Consider the following 17,987-nt stretch of genomic DNA (forward strand, 5'->3'; position numbering starts at 1 on the left):
ATGCAGTGGTGCCATCTCGGCTCACTGCAAGCTCCGCCTCTCAGGTTCATGCTATTCTCCTGCCTCAGCCTCGGGAGTAGCCGGTACTACAGGCATGAGCCACCACGCCCGGCTAATTTTTTTTTTTTTATTTTTAGTAGAGACGGGGTTTCATCATGTTAGCCAGGATGGTCTTGATCTCCTGATCTCGTGATCCACCAGCCTCGGCCTCCCAATCTGCTGGGATTACAGGCATAAGCCACCATGCCCAACCCATGGGAAAGTATTTGCTAAGCAAAGGAGCAGTATGTAAGAGAAAGTACCATGTCACAATCTTGAAAGCCCCTCATTGGGAGTATGGAAAGGCAGGTTGAAGGGGCCGAAGAAGAAAGCAGTGACACTAAATGATCAGTGTAGATCTAGTCTATGGTTGGATACCAGAGGAAATTTACCTACTGGGAAGACAGGAGGGATGTAAATTTGTCCGTTGGCATATGTCCTTATGGAATTTTAAGGAAACCATGCTCTTGGGATTTATCAAGAGTAGGATTTTAAAAATCAAGTATAGAAATGATGACACTTTAAATAATGTAACTGTGGTAGTAAAAAGAATCGGGTGAGAATTTATGAGAGGACGCTGCCGAGCTGGGAGAATGAACACCCCTACGTTTCTCCTTCAGGAGACTTTTAAGAACTCAGAGACGAAGAGGGAGAGTACATTCATGGAGCTGTGTCCTGGAGCGCTCTGAAGAGAAGAGAATGTCAAAAACCCACTGAAAACAAAAAGGTTATTGCTAAATATTTAATGTTTCTGTTTTATTAAAGGATTCAGTTTTTAAAGCACAGGCAAAGTTTACCCATGCAGATAGCTGAAGAGGAATTGACTACATTTTTCCATTGCTTGACAGTGTATTTATATCCCACAAAATCAAGATTTTATTTTCCCCAGGGCACACTTAGTATTTGATAAATATAGTACTTTATTTCTTACTGATATTTTTCTTCAAAATCTTCACAAGCAAAATCCTGGTAATTACTGAATTGGGTAATGGTTATACCGGTCTTCTTCATACTATTCTTTTTACTTTGGGACATGTTTGAAAATGTTGACTTTTTTTTAAAAAATCGTTAAGAGTCTTTCTAGCCCCAAAATGTATCAAGTTAGTAAACCTACTTAAGCATTTGGGATAGGTTAAGAAAGAAGTATTCTTTCAGGACATGTAACTACCTGGTTTGATTGGATCATCCAAAACTAGTCAACTCCAGCAACAGTAACAAAGAAAAACCAGCCTAGCATTTGGTCAGGGAGGAATACTATTTAGGAATACTCCCTTGGCAGATGTTTTAGGGACATTTCTTTCATGTTTAATTTGACTCACAACTAACACTGAAAAGGAAAAGGACCACACGATTAAAAGAAGATTATTTTAGTCACCTCAGGCTGCCATGACAAAATACCATACACTGGTTGGCTTAAACAACATAAATTTATTTTCAGCAGTTCTGAGGGCTGAAAAGTCCAAGATCAAGGTCTGAGAAAGTTCAGTTTCTATAGAGAGCCCTTTTCCTGGCTTGCAGATGGCTGCCCACTTGCTGTGTGCTTACAGGGTCTCTTGCACTGAGATAGCTTGCTCTCTCCTGTCTCCTTTAAAAGGGCGCCAATCCTGTCTTGAGTGTCCCACACTCATAACCTTATCTAACACTAATTACCTCCCCATCCTCACGTACCTTCACTTTGGAGGTTAGAGCTTGAATATATGAATTAGGGAGGTGGGGACACAAACATTAATAACAGAGATGTCAGGGACTTCAGAGTTATGTGCTAAGATGCATGTGCTAAGATGCACCACCTGACTCAAGTCTCTCTAATCTATTCCCCAAACTTGATCCCATCATCTTCCTTTTCCTGTAATGACTGGTCCATCACACAGGGTAATGGGGCCCCAAGAGGTGCACTGGAGTCACACCGATGCCTCCACACTCTTCTTCAGCCCCTTCCTCTCCTCTGGCCCATAAGACCTATCTAACAGACTGTTCCCACAAAGTTTTCAATCAATACTAAGGACTGAATAGTCTTCCAGGGACATTTCTACTTTAACAAGGGAGTCTTAAAGAGGAACCTCCAAAATGCAAAGAAATAAATCTCTTGTAATGTAATTTCTGGAAACGCTATAGCTAGTGAGGAGTTTGCCAATGGGATCCCATCTCATTATGCCCTGAATCACTGCATGGGAAGTGGCCACTACTCTCTGTTTGTGAGACTAATCCTTGTCAAGAAATAGGTAGCACATGAGCAGAGGAGAGTTTTGACTTATTGGGATTTCTCCAAAGTAATGAGCAAGTAAAATTTTAACTATGACAAATAAATCATAGAATTTTAGAAATAAAAGGAACCTTTGGAATTCAACTGAATCATTTTACAAATAAGGAAATGAAAGTATAGCTTGGCTGGGTTTATTGCCCAATATTGTGTAGTTACATGAGGATCCAAGACTAGAATACTTTTTATGACACCATTTCACATCATCACTCCAGTTCTGCCCCATATCATTAGATATCAAGATCAGCTTCTGGCAGCACACCCTCAGTGGAGACCAGTTAGCAAAGAGGTGGTCAAGCAAGCCACTTCCTCACCAGCAATCCTTTAATTTATGAGCCTTAGGCAATCACTTTTGCACATTTCATGTTGTGTTGGGTCTCAAAAATTGTTTTGTGGCTTCCTTTTCAAGTAAATCATACATACTGAATTGCCATCTGTTACTACCCTACCTTTTGTATTCATAATTCACAAATGCAGGCAACCTGTAGGTAGGTTCAGTCTTATTGTCTCCATAACTATCAACACACAATGGAAAAAACAAGCACCAGTCTCTTACCTTCACAGACTCTTGAGAAGGTCCCTGACATTAGAGAGATTTATGGGGTCAATGGACAAATGCTAGATTTAATAAATACTTCAGATACAAAGTCACTGTATCTATCTCTTGGATCCCTTCTGATTGCCCAGGGTGGAGATCATGGTTCTTGCAACTTCAGGACTTGGCTGCTGAGAGGAGCCAAGAATGTGGAAACAATGTAGCTTACTTCCATGCTGGTCTGAGGTTTATGGGAAAAAAAGGTAATATCAGCCCATGGTTGGATTAATAACAAGGAAGAGCATTAAAGCTATTTTGAGACTTTTTTTCAAGTTTGCACTTTGGAAAATTTCAAATCTCAAATGAAGAGAATAATGGCTGGGTGCGGTGGCTCACACCTGTAATCCCAGCACTTTAGGAGGCTGAGGTGGGTGGATCATCTGAGGTCAGGAGTTCAAGACCAGCCTGGACAACATGGTGAAACCCTCTACTAAAAATACAAAAATTAGTCGGGCGTGGTGGTTCATGCCTGTAATCCCAGCTACTCATGAGGCTGAGGCAGGAGAATCACTTGGACTCAGGAGGCAGAGGTTACAGTGAGCCGAGATCGTGCCACTACACTCCAGCCTGGGTAGCAAAGCTAGACTCCATCTCAAAAAAACAAAAAAAAGAAGAAGAATGCATCTCCACGTACCCTTCATGCAGCCTCAACAGTCTGCCATCCTTGACCCAGGTGTACCTCCACACGCTTCCCACCCTTACCCAATTATTATCATTTTAAAGTAAAATGTATATACATTGAAATGCACAATTGTTAGCTATACTATTTAGGACTGGACACCCTGTGTAGCCCACACTCCTATTGTCTCCTTTTGGGCATACTTAAAATATGTAAGTCAGTAGAAAAGGAAATAATGTACTTACAACTTTTCAGCTGTTCTCATTTTCAAATCATGGGGCATTCTTGAGGGTGCTCCTCACTTGAGAAATTCTTCCTTTGTGCCTCCCGTCATCCCATCTCAACACCGGAAAATCAATCCACATTTGTCTCTGACATTTGTTTCTGACACTGTTTGCTTCTGCACATTGGCTCCAGTTGTCTGCCTGACTTCTTAGATTTGAGAATCCAAATGAGATTTCCAATAATTTATTCACTGGCTCCACCCATCTAAGATAAAAAACCCTGCTCCAATCCCCTCCCAGAACTCAGTAGCCTAACTCACTCTTGACTGCTTTGCCTGGTAGAGGAGATAAATGAAGCAGGTTAGCCTTCTTGGTCCACCAGGGGAACATGCTGGAAATAAGAAAGAGAATGGGAGCTACAGAAATAAAATGCATTCCTTCCTAATCACCCCAAGTATACGAAATAGAAGGTGAATAAAATAAAGAGAAATAGGGCCAATGCCTCGAGTTATTCCTGATCAAAACTAAGGAAAGAAAAATAAAGCTTTTGAGCTAAGAGTGTCAGGGTGATTGTTCTTGCTATAAGTATTTCCCCCTAGAGCAGTGCATATTAGACAGATATACAACCAGATATACACTGTTTTTATTGTGTTCAGAAAAAAATACACACGTAAATGAAAATGTTTTATGCAACAATATGTGACACTGCAAGTCCTCCCCCCTTATCTGTGAGGGATACATTCCAAGAGCCCCAGTGGATGCCTAAGACTGAGGATAGTATTGAACTCATATACATTTTGCTTTTTCTGTACATACATATGATAAAGTTTAATTTATAAATCAGACACAGTAAAAGATTAAAAACAATAGTAATAAAATAAAACAGTGATAACAATATACTCTTCATAATTTCATGGATAGAAGATTCATTTTTACTGTAGATCTTTGCAACTTCAGCATATGATCTTTTTCATTCCCTAAATTGAGAACTTTTTCACTTAAATGAAGCACTTTAAGTTCACCCTTTCACTTAAATGAAGCACTTTACCACTTCACTTTGGCATATCCAAATTGCCGGCATCCCTCCTCTTGCACTTTGGGGCCATTACTAAATAAAATAAGGGTTACTTGAATGCAAGCACTGTGATACCACAACATTCGATCTGATAACCTGGACGGCTAAGTGAGTAATGGATGGTTAGTGTATACAATGCAGATACACTGACAAAGGGAGGATTCACTTTGCAGGCAGGACAGGGCAGGGTAGTGCAAGATTTCATCACCAGAACTGTGCACAATTTAAAAATTATGAGTTGTTTATTTCTGTAATTTTTCATTTAAGATTTCTGGACCATGATTGACCATGGAAAGTGAAACTGCAGATAAGGGAGGACAATTGTACTAAGGTAAATACATGCAGATATTTTATATTTCTCTAGTTCATGGGTTTTTTTTTTTCCTCTAGTTCATATTTTTAAAGCTTGGCCACCACCTACTAAAATGATTTTGCAGCCCACTGATGGGTTGCAAACTGCAGTCTGAAAACCACTGCCCTAAGGATTTGGTGTAAGATGTTGGAAAGGAGCTCTTTTCTCTGGAGTTCTTGGCCTCACCATTTCCTTCATTAGAAACCAGTTTGATTCTTCACAAAGTATGGTTGCTCTGTTTAAATCCAAGATACCTATGTTCACTACAAGAGATGATATTTACCTAGGGATTGTGTAAAGTCAACCAACATATAACACCTGACAGGCATAAGACTCCTCTTTATAGCCAGCCCCACCTACTAGCTAGGGTAGAGGTGGCTGGAAAGCCTGTCATCTTGTGAGGCACCGAGAGTGTGATGACGATGCATATCCCTGCACACACTCAGCCTGCCTCACATAGTCCCTATTGTGTTTGCCACATCCTTTAGTTCCAGGAAGAAATGCAAGCACGTTAAAAATAAGAGGTGCTGTATATGCAAAGAAAATACCAGGCCCCCTAGCCAGAGATTTGAATCTAAACACTGTATGGCTAACTTCCTGTATCTGAACCCAGAATGAGAAATAGGAAACATTTTAAAAGGAGGAACTGATGTTATCTGATATCCAGCAATAAATGTCTTAAAAACTATCATGATGTACAGCCTGATCCAGTTTTATAATACTAAAAATTATAATGGCTATGTTTCACTGGGCTCTTCCCAGGGGTCCAGTGTGCTTTGCATTATTTCCTGGAATTTAGTAATATCTCTATGTAATAAGTGATACTATTACCCCCATTTTACAAGTGGAAGAGGGAAACAATGAGTATCATTTGGGACCCTAAGACCTAGAGCAGTGATGGAGATTGTTATTTTTCCCAATAAACTTCCTCTTCTAAGAGTGCCCCTGAGGCCAGGAGCAGTGGCTCACACCTGTAATCTCAGCACATTGAGAGGCTGAGGTGGAAGGATCACTTGAGCCCAGAGGTTCGAGACCAGCCTGGGCAACATAGCAAGACCCTGTCTCTATTTAAAAAGAAAAGAAAAAAATGAAAATAAAAGAGTGCCCCAGAAAGAGAAGCCCACTGGAATCGCAGAGGAGCAGCTTCCCAGACGTGTACAAAGAAGTGGATTCCAATAGCTCAAGATGAACTGTGATGAACATTAAGGTGCACCACCGAGTTCTCCCTTTAAGAATGGACTTCTTGGGGTAGGTAGAGCATGATGGCTGATTAGAAGCCTTTAGCAATTGTCACCTCTACAGAAACATCAAATTGAACAACTACCTGCACACAAAAAAGTAACTTCATTAAGAACCAAAAATCAGATAAGTGATCGCAGTAACTGATTTTAACATCAAATTAAGGAAATAGACACTGTAAGAGGGTAGGAAAGACAATCTTGAATCCCCTATACCACCCCTCTCTCATCCCATGGCAGCAGCTATTTGGTGTGGAGAGAGAATCTGTGTATTTGGAGAAGAGAGAGTGCAGTGATAGTGGGACTTCCTTTGGAACTCAGTGCTGGCCTGTCACTGCGGAAACATGGGGCAGAACTCAGCTGGCACACTGGCAGGGAGTATTTAGATCAGCCCTAGCTAGGGGAGAATTACCTCTTCCAGCAGTTGGAACCTGAGTTCCAGCTAGTCCCATCACTGCAAGCTACAGCTCTGGGGCCCTAAATAAATTTGAAAGGGAATGTAAGCCACAAGGGTTGCAATTCCTGGGCAGATCTTGGTGCTGTCCTGGGCTCAGAGCCAGTGGACTTGGGGTGTACATGACCTAGTGAGACAGTTGGGATGACCAAGGGAGTGCTTGCATCACCCCTCCCCAATCCTAGGAGGCACAGCTCACAGCTTCAGGAGAGACTCTTTCCTTCTTCTTGAGGAGAGGAGAGGGAACAATAAAGAAGACCTTGTCTTGCAACCTCAACACCAGCTCAACCACAGTAGGGTAGAGCACCAGGCAGAGTTGTGAGGCCCCTTAGCTCCCGGATGACATTTCTAGATATACCCTGGGCCAGAAGGGAAACTGCTTCCTTGAAGGGAAGATACCAGTCCTGGCAGGATTCAACACCTGCTGACTAAATCAGCAGTAGTAGCCAGGTTGTACTTGCCATGGGCCTTAGGTAAGACTCAGAACCATGCTGGCTTCAGGTGTGACCCAGCACCTTCCCACCGTGGTAGCTAAGGGAGAGACTCCTTTTGTCTGAGGAAAGGAAAAGGAATAGTATGAGGACCTTGTCATATAGCTTGGGTACCAGCTCAGCCATAGTGGCAAAGAGCAGGCAGATACCCAGGGTCCCTGATTCCAGGTCTTGACTCTTAGACAGCATTTTTTGGATGTGCACTGGGCCAGAGGGAAGCCACTTCCCTGAAGGGAGAGACCTAGGCCTGGCAGCATTTATCACAAGCTAACTCAAGAGCCCTTGGGCCGCGAATGAAAACTTGTGGTAGCCAGGCAGTACTCCTTATGGGCCTGGGTGGTGGTGGCCATGGGGGGAGACTCCTCTGCTTAAGGAAAGGGGAGGGAAGAGTAGGAAGGACTTTGTCTTACGACCTGGGTGCCAGCTCAGCTACAGTAGAATAGAGCACCAGGTAGATTCCTAAGGTTCCTGGTTCCAGGCCCTGGTTCACAGACAGCATCTCTGGACCCACCTGGGGCTGAGTGGCACTTGCTACACTGAAGGGAAGGACACAAGCCTGACTGTATTTGCAACCTACCGACTGTAGAGTCCTTGGGCCTTGAGTGAATATGGGTGGTAGCCAGGCAATGGTCCCTGCGGGCCTTGGGTGAGACCCTGTGCTGCGGGTCTGACCCAGTGTAGTCCCAGTGGTTGTGGCTGCAGTGGTGCTTGTGTCACCTCTCCCTCAGCTCCAGAAAGCTCAGCACAGAGACAGACTCTATTTGTTTGGGGGAAATTAAGGGAAGAAAACAAGAATCTTTGCCTGGTAATCCAAGAATTCTCCTGGATCTTACCCAAGACCACCAAGGCAGTCCTCTATGAGTCTGCAAGAGTCACAGTGCTACTGAGCATTGGGGTGCATCCTAATGCAAATATGGCTGCAGTGACCAACGACTTAGATAACAACACCAAAATCCTTTTGAATACTTGGAAAACCTTCCCAAGAACAGGTATAAACCAGCCCAGACTCTGAAGACTACAATAAATACCTAACTCTTTGATTCTCAGAAACTGATGAACAACCACAAGCATCATGACCATGCAGGAAAATATAACCTCATGAAATTAACTAAATAAGGCACCAAGGACCAGTCCCAGAGAGACAAGGATATGTAACCTTTCAAAAAGAGAATTCAAATTAGCTGTTTTGAGGAAGCGCAACAAAATTCAAGGTAACACAGAGAAGGAATTCAGAATCCTATCACATAAGTTAAAAAAGAGATTAAAATAATTAAAAACAAGCAGACATTGAGGATTTTTGCATCGATGTTCATCAGGGATATTGGTCTAAAATTCTCTTTTTTTGTTGTGTCTCTGCCAGGCTTTGGTATCAGGATGATGTTGGCCTCATAAAACGAATCAGGGAGGATTCACTCTTTTTCTATTGATTGGAATAGTTTCAGAAGGAATGGTACCAACTCCTTCTTTTACCTCTGGTAGAATTCAGTTGTGAGTCCATCTGGTCCTGGACTTTTTTTGGTTGGTAGGCTATTAATTATTGCCTCAATTTCAGAGCCTGTTATTGATCTATTCAGGGATTCAACTTCTTCCTGGTTTAGTCTTGGGAGAGTGTATGTGTCCAGGAATTTATCCATTTCTTCTAGGTTTTCTAGTTTATTTTTGTAGAGGTGTTTAAAGTATTCTCTGATGGTAGTTTGTATTTCTGTGGGGTCGGTGGTGATAACCCCTTTATCATTTTTTATTGCGTCTATTTGATTCTTCTCTCTTTTCTTCTTTATTAGTCTTGCTAGAGGTCTATCAATTTTGTTGATCTTCAGCTCCTGGATTCATTGATTTTTTTGAAGGGTTTTTTGTGTCTCTATCTCCTTCAGTTCTGCTCTGATCTTAGTTATTTCTTGCCTTCTGCTAGCTTTTGAATGTGTTTGCTCTTGCTGCTCTAGTTCTTTTAATTGTGATGTTAGGGTGTCAACTTTAGATCTTTCCTGCTTTCTCTTGTGGACATTTAGTGCTATAAATTTCCCTCTACACACTGGTAGAGTGTAAATGTAAATTTCCCTTATGAAGTCCTTCACTTATGAAACTTAGTTTGGCTGGATATGAAATTCTGGCTTGAAAATTCTTTTCTTTAAGAATGTTGAATATTGGCCCCCACTCTCTTCTGGCTTGGAGAGTTTCTGCCGAGAGATCCGCTGTTAGTCTGATGGGCTTCCCTCTGTGGGTAACCCGGCCTTTCTCTCTGGCTGCCCCATACTGGCAAACTGAATCCAGCAGCACATCAAAAAACTTATCCATATGATCAAGTGGGCTTCATTCCTGGGATGCAAGGCTTGTTCAATATTAGCAAATCAATAAACATAATCCAGCGTATAAACAGAACCAAAGGCAAAAACCACAATAGATGCAGAAAAGGCCTTTCACAAAATTCAACAGCCCTTCATGCTAAAAAAAACTCTCAAAAAATTCGGTATTGATGGAAAATATCTCCAAATAATAAGAGCTATTTATGACAAACCAACAGCCAATATCATACTGAATGGGCAAAAACTGGAAGCATTCCCTTTGAAAACTGGCACAAGACAGGGATGCCCTCTCTCACCACTCCTATTCAACATAGTGTTGGAAGTTCTGGCTAGGGCAATCAGGCAAGAGAAATAAATAAAGGGTATTCAATTAGGAAAAGAGGAAGTCAAATTGTCCCTCTTTTTATATGACATGATTGTATATTTAGAAAACTCCATCGTCTCAGCCCAAAATCTCCTTAAGCTGATGAGCAACTTCAGCAAAGTCTCAGGATACAAAATCAATGTGCAAAAGTCACTACCATTCTTATACACCACTAACAGACAAACAGAGAGCCAAATCATGAGTGAACTCCCATTTACAATAGTTTCAAAGAGAATAAAATACCTAGGAATCCAACTTACAAGGGATGTAAAGGACCTCTTCAAGGAGAACTACAAACCACTGCTCAGTGAAATAAAAGAGGGCACAAACAAATGGAAGAACATACCATGCTCTTGGATAGGAAGAATCAATATCGTGAAAATGGCCATACTGCCCAAGGTAATGCATAGATTCAATGCCATCCCCATTAAGCTACCAATGGCTTTCTTGACAGAACTGGAAAAAACTGCTTTAAAGTTCATATGGAACCAAAAAAGAGCCCGCATTGCCAAGACAGTCCTAAGCCAAAAGAACAAAGCTGGAGGCATCACACTACCTGACTTCAAACTATACTATAAGGCTACAGTAACCAAAACAGCATGGTACTGGTACCAAAACAGAGATATAGACCAATGGAACAGAACAGAGCCCTCAGAAATAATACCACACGTCTACAGTCATCTGATCTTTGACAAACCTGAGAAAAACAAGAAATGGGGAAAGGATTCCCTATTTAACAAATGGTGCTGGGAAAACTGGCTAGCCATATGTAGAAAGCTGAAATTGGGTCCCTTCCTTACACCTTATACAAAAATTAATTCAAAATGGATTAGAGTCTTTAATGTTAGACCCCAAACTATAAAAACCCTAAAAGAAAACCTAGGCAATACCATTCAGGACACAGGCATGGGCAATACTTCATGTCTAAAACACCAAAAGCAATGGCAACAAAAGCCAAAATTGACAAATGGAATCTAATTAAACTAAAGAGCTTCTGCACAGCAAAAGAAACTACCTTCAGAGTGAACAGGCAACCTACAGAGTGGGAGAAAATTTTTGCAATCTACTCATCTGACAAAGGGCTAATATCCAGAACCTACAAAGAACTCAAACAAATTTACAAGAAAAAAACAAACAACCCCATCAAAAAGTGGGCAAAGGATATGAACAGACACTTCTCAAAAGAAGACATTTATTCAGCCAACAGACACACGAAAAAAATGCTCATCATCGCTCGCCATCAGAGAAATGCAAATCAAAACCACAATGAGATACCATCTCACACCAGTTAGAATGACGATCATTAAAAAATCAGGAAACAACAGGTGCTGGAGAGAATTTGGAGAAATAGGAACACTTTTACACTGTTGGTGGGACTTTAAACTAGTTCAACCATTGTAGAAGACAGTGTGGTGATTCCTCAAGGATCTAGAACTAGAAATACCATTTGATCCAGCCATCCCATGACTGGGTGTATACCCAAAGGATGATAAATCATGCTGCTATAAAGACATATGCACACGTATGTTTATTGCGGCACTATTCACAATAGCAAAGACTTGGAACCCACCCAAATGTCCATCAGTGACAGACTGGATTAAGAAAATGTGGCACATATACACCATGGAATACTATGCAGCCATAAAAAAGGATGAGTTCGTGTCCTTTGTAGGGACATGGATGTAGCTGGAAACCATCATTCTCAGCAAACTATCGCAAGAACAGAAAACCAAATACCGCATGTTCTCACTCATAGGTGGGAATTGAACAATGAGAACACTTGGACACAGGAAGGGGAACATCACACACTGGGGCCTGTTGGGAGTGTGGTGAAAGGGGAGGGATTGCATTAGGAGATATACCTAATGTAAATGATGAGTTAATGGGTGTAGCACACCAACATGGCACATGTATATGTATGTAACAAACCTGCACGTTGTGCACATGTACCCTAGAACTTAAAGTATCATTAACAAGAAAAAAAAACAGACATTCTGGAGTTGAAGAAAGCAATTGATATACTGAAGACTATATCAGAGCCTCTTACTAGCAAAATTGATCAAGCAGAAGAAAAAATTAGTGAGCTTGAAGACAGAACTATTTGAAAATACACAGTCCAAGGAGACAAAATAAAAAAAGAATAAGAAATGATGGAGTACATCTACAGGATACAGAAAATAGCCTCAAAAGGGAAAATCTAAAAGTTATTGGCCTTAAAGAGAAGGTATAGAAAGAGATATTTGGGTAGAGAGTTTATTCAAAGGGACAATAACAGAGAATTTCCCACACCTAGAGAAAGATATTAACTTTCAAGTACAAGAATGTTATAGAACATCTAGCCAATTTAACTCAAAGAATACTACCTGAAGGCATTTAATAATTAAACTCCCAAAGGTTAGAGATAAAGAAAGGATCCTAAAAGCAGCAAAAGAAAAGAAACAAATAACATACAATGGAGTCCAATAGGTCTGGCAGCAGACTTCTCAGTGGACACCTTACAGGCCAGCAGAGAGTGACATGACTGCTGAAGGACAAAAATTGTTATCCTACAATACCATATCCAGTAAAAATGAAGGAGAAATAAAGGCTTTCTGAGACAAACAGAAGCTGAGGGATTTCATTAAAACACAAAACATGTCCGATAAGAAATGGTAAAGGGAGTTCTTCGGTCTGAAAGAAAAGGATATTAATGAACAATGAGAAATCATCTGAAGTATTACAAAACTAACTGATAATAGTAAAACATAGAATATTATAACACTGTAATTGTAGTGTATAAAGTACTCGTGTTTTGAGTAGAAAGACTAAAAGATGAACCTATCAGAAATAGTAACTATGACTTTTTAAGGCATAGACAGTATAATGAGATATAAGTAGAAACAGCAAAAAAGTTAAAAAGTGGGGGATTAAATTATAGAGTTTTTGTTAGTTTTTGCTTTGATTCTTTGTAAGTTTGTTTATGCAGTCATATGATTGGAAATCAAACAATATGCTCTCGAATGATCAGTGGGTCAGTGAATAATTTTTAAAGGTCAGTGAATAATTTTAAAAGGACATTTAAAAAATTTCTTGAAACAAATGTAAATGGAAACACAGCATACCGAAACCTGTGGGATACAGGGAAAGCGGTACTAAGAGGAAAATATATAGCAATAAGCATCTACATCAAAAATCTAGAAAAACTTAAACAACCTAACAATATGTCTTAAAGAGCTAGAAAGGCAAGAGTAAACCAAACCGTAATGTAGTAGAAGAAAATAAATCATAAAGATCAGAGCAGAAATACATGAAACTGAAACCAAAAAAATACAAAAGATCACCAAACAAAAAGTTGGTTTTTTGAAAAGATAAACATCAACAAACCTTTAGCCAGACTAAGAAAAAGATAGAAGACTCAAATAAATAAAATCAGATATGAAAAAGGAGAGATTATTACCAACACTGAAGAAATTCAAAGGCTCATTAGAGGCTACCATGAGCAACTATATGTCAATAATTGGAAAATGTAGGAGAAATGGATAAATTCCTAGACACCTGCTAAGATTCAACTACAAAAAAACTGCAAACCTAAGCAAACCAATAACCAATAGGTAATAATATTTAAGCCATAATAAAAAGTCTATCATTAAAGAAAAGCCCAGGACCCAGTGGGTTCAGAGCAGAATTTTACCAAACATTTAAAGAACTAATACCAATCCTACACAAACTATTCTGAAAAAAAGGAGGGAATACTTCCAAACTCATTCTATAAAGCCCGTATTACTCTAATACCAAAACCAGACAAAGACATCAAAAAAAGGAAAACTGCAGGCCAATATCCCCGATAAACATTGATGCAAAAATCCCGAACAAAATACTAGCATATTAAAATCAGCAACACATTAAAAAGTTCATTCATCATGATCAAGCAGGATTTATCCCAAGATGCAAGGATGGTTGAACATATGCAAGTCAATCAATGTAGTATATCATATCAACAGTATGAAGGACAAAAACCATCTGATCATTTCAACTGACGATGAAAAAGTATTTGATAAAATTCAACATCCTTTTATGATTTAAAAAACCTTGAAAAACAGAATAGAAGGAATATACTTCAACATAATAAAAGTCATATACAACACACCCACAGCTAATATCATACTGAATGGAGAATACTGAAAGCCCTTCCTGTAAGATCTGGAACAAAACAAGTATGTCCACTGTCACCACTGTTATTCAACACAGTCCTGGAAGTCCTAGCTAGAGGAATCAGACAATTGAAAGATATAAAGGGCATCCAAAGTGGAAAGGAAGAGGTAAAATTATCCTTGTTTGCAGATAATATGATCTTGTATTTGGAAGAGCCTAAATACTCCACAAAAAAACTATTAGAACTGATAAAAAAAAATTCAGGAAAGTTGCAGGATACAAAATCAACATACAAAAATCAATAGCATTTCTATATGCCTACAATGAATAATCTGAAAAATAAATTTTAGAAGTAATCCTATATACAATAACTACAAATAAAATAACTAGGAATAAATGTAACCAAAGAAGTGAAGAATCTCTACAATGAAAACTGTAAAACATTGAAACAAGAAATTGAAGAGGGCACCAAAAATGAAAAGATATTTCATGTTCATGGACTGGAAGAATAAATATTGTTAAAATGTCCATACTACTCAAAGCAATCTACAGATTCAATGCAATCCCTATTACAATACCAATGACATTCTTCACAGAAATAGAAAAGGCAATCCTAAAATTTATATGAAACTATAAAAGATCTAGAAGAGCCAAAGCTATCCTGGGCAAAAAGACCAAAACTGGATGAATTACATTACTTGACTTCAAGGTATATTACAGAGCTGTAGTAACCCAATAGCATGGTACTGACATAAAAAGAGACATGTAGATCAATGGAACAGAATCGAGAAGTGAGAAATAAATCCATACGTCTATAGTGAACTCAGTTTCAACAAAGATGCCAAGAATATACTTTGGGGAAAAGACAGTCTCTTCAATAAATTGTGCTGGGAATACTGGATATCCATATGTGGAAGAATGAATCTAGACCCTTATATTTTATCATATACAAAAATCAAATCAAAATGGCTTAAAGACTTAAATCTAAGACCTCCAACTATGAAACTCCTAAAAAGAAATGTTGGGAAACTCTCCAAGACATTGATCTGGGCAAAGATTTATTGAGTAATACCCCACAAGCACAGGCAACCAAAGCAAAAATGGACAAATGGGATCACATCAAGTTAAAAGGCTTCTGCATGGCAAAGGAAACAATCAACAAAGTGCAAAGACAATCCACAGAATGGGAGAAAATATGCAAACTAGCCATCTGACAAGAGATAAATAATCAGAATATATAAGGAGCTCAAACAACTCTACAGGAAAAAAATCTAATAATCCTATTTAAAAATAGGCAAAAGGTCTGAATAGATACCTTGCAAAAGAAGACATACAAATGGAAAATAGGTATATTAAAAGGTGCTTAACATCACTGATCATCAGAGAAATGCAAATGAAAACTACAATGAGATATCATCTCACCACAGTTAAATGATTTCTATTCAAGAGACGGGCAATAGCAAATGCTGGTGAGAATATAGAGAAAAGGCAACCGTCATACACTTTTGGTGGGAATGTAAATTAATAAAACTACAATGGAGAACAGTTTGGAAGTTCCCAAAAACAATAAAAATAGAACTACTATATGTTCCAGCAATCCTACTGCTGGGTACATAGCCAAAAGAAAGGAAATCAGTATATCAAAGAGATATCTGCACTCCCATGCTTACTGTGGCAGTAGTCACAGAGCCAAGATTTGGAAGCAGTCTAAGTGTCCATCAACAGATAAATGGATAAAGAAAATGCGGTCTGTATACACAATAGAGTGCTATTTAGCCCTAAAATAGAATGAGATCCTGTCATATGCAATAATATGGATGGAACATGAATTAACAACATTATGTTTAGTGGAATAAACCAGATACAGAAAGACAAACTTCATGTAGTCTCACATCTTTTTGAGAGCTAAATATCAAAACAATTTAACTCATGGAGAATGAGAGTAGAATGATGGTTACCAGAGGGTGGGAAGGATAGTTGGCGATAGGGTAAGTGGGAATAATTAATGGGTACAAAAATATAGTTGGATAAAATGAATATGATCTAGTATGTGATAGCATAACAGGGTGGCTACAATCAATGATAATTTATTGTGTATTTAAAAGTAACTATAAGAGCATAATTGGATCATTTGTGGCACAAAGAAAGGATAAATGTTTGAGGTTATGGATACCCCATTTACCTTGATGTGGTTATTATGTATTGCATGCCTATACCAAAATGTGTCATGCACTTCATAAATAAGTAAATAAATCTGTCTATATCTACTATTTACCCACAAATAAAAAAATAAAAAGTAAAATAAACAAATTAATTTAAAAAATGGACTTGTTGCGCAGCACTAGGAGTGCTGTCAGAAGATAACCTGCGGCTGTCAATCTATCAGATTGTGTCTCAGCTGCAGAGTTGCCTTACCCACAATCACAACCTTCCTGGATTGTGGATCCAGTAGGATGGGGTCCTATATTCAATGGGTGATTGAGGTAGAGGTATATAAGCCGAGCCATTTCATTTCAGTAAAGGACAATCTGATATTGTTAGGCAGCATAGTACCTTCTCCCAAAGATAACCACATTCTAATCCCTGGAACCTGTGAATATGTTATGTGGCAATGGAGAATTAAGGCTATTGATAGAATTATGGTTGCTAATCAGCTGAATTTAAGACAAGGAAGTTATCCTGGATTACCTAGGAGGGCCCAGTATAATCAAGAGGGAGGTAGAAAAGGGCATTAAGTCAGAGAGAGATTTAAAAATGGTATTCAGCTGGCTTTGACGATGGAGGAAGGAACCACGAGTCAAGGAAGGCAAACAGCCTCCAGCAGCTATGGCAGGTGATTCTCTGCCACAGCCTCCAGAAAAAACAGTCTTGCCAACACCTTCAGCCTAACTCAGACTCAGTTTTGATTTATGCCCCCCAGAACTGTACAATAATAAATTTGTTTCATGTTAAGATAATAAATTTGTGTTGTGGTAAGTTGTTACAGCAGCAATGGGGAAGTAATAAAGGCCGCTTTGGAGGTCAGACAAGGCTCCTCTCAGCCCTGCATCACAGCATGGCTTCTCCCTTATCTCCATCCCATCTTGCTTCCTTCACCTCTCTTGTCCCCAGCTTGGAGCACTCCTTAGTAAGCATCCTGTATGTGAACCCCATATTGGAGTCTGCTTCCCAGAGAACCCAGCTTGTGACAGATAATAAAACCTCATGAAGTCCTCTTATAACTATAAATATATAATAAATATATAAAGCTTATAAATGTTTATTAAAAGGAGTTAGAAACTGTTCATCAAAAAGTGTAATGCCTATATGACTATGAATGTGAATAGCACTGGATCTGATATTAAGACAACATGAAGTCAATGTTAAAAACATGGCTTTGACTGGTAGATACAAGTTCAATTCTAGCGTCTCTACTTGTGTCTCCCAAAGTTCATGTGTTGGAAGCTTAATCCCCAATTCAACAATGTTGAGAGGGGACTTTTAAGAGGTGATTTGGGCCGGGCGCGGTGGCTCAAGCCTGTCATCCCAGCACTTTGGGAGGCCGAGACGGGCGGATCACGAGGTCAGGAGATCGAGACCATCCTGGCTAACACGGTGAAACCCCGTCTCTACTAAAAAAAAATACAAAAAACTAGCCGGGCGACGTGGCGGGCGCCTGTAGTCCCAGCTACTCGGGAGGCTGAGGCAGGAGAATGGCGTAAACCCGGGAGGCGGAGCTTGCAGTGAGCTGAGATCCGGCCACTGCACTCCAGCCTGGGCGGCAGAGCCAGACTCCGTCTCAAAAAAAAAAAAAAAAAAAAAAAAAAAAAAAAAAGAGGTGATTTGGTCGTGAGGGCAGATCCCTT

Source organism: Piliocolobus tephrosceles, chromosome 4, assembly GCF_002776525.5.
Source record: "Piliocolobus tephrosceles isolate RC106 chromosome 4, ASM277652v3, whole genome shotgun sequence".
NCBI lineage: Eukaryota > Metazoa > Chordata > Mammalia > Primates > Cercopithecidae > Piliocolobus > Piliocolobus tephrosceles.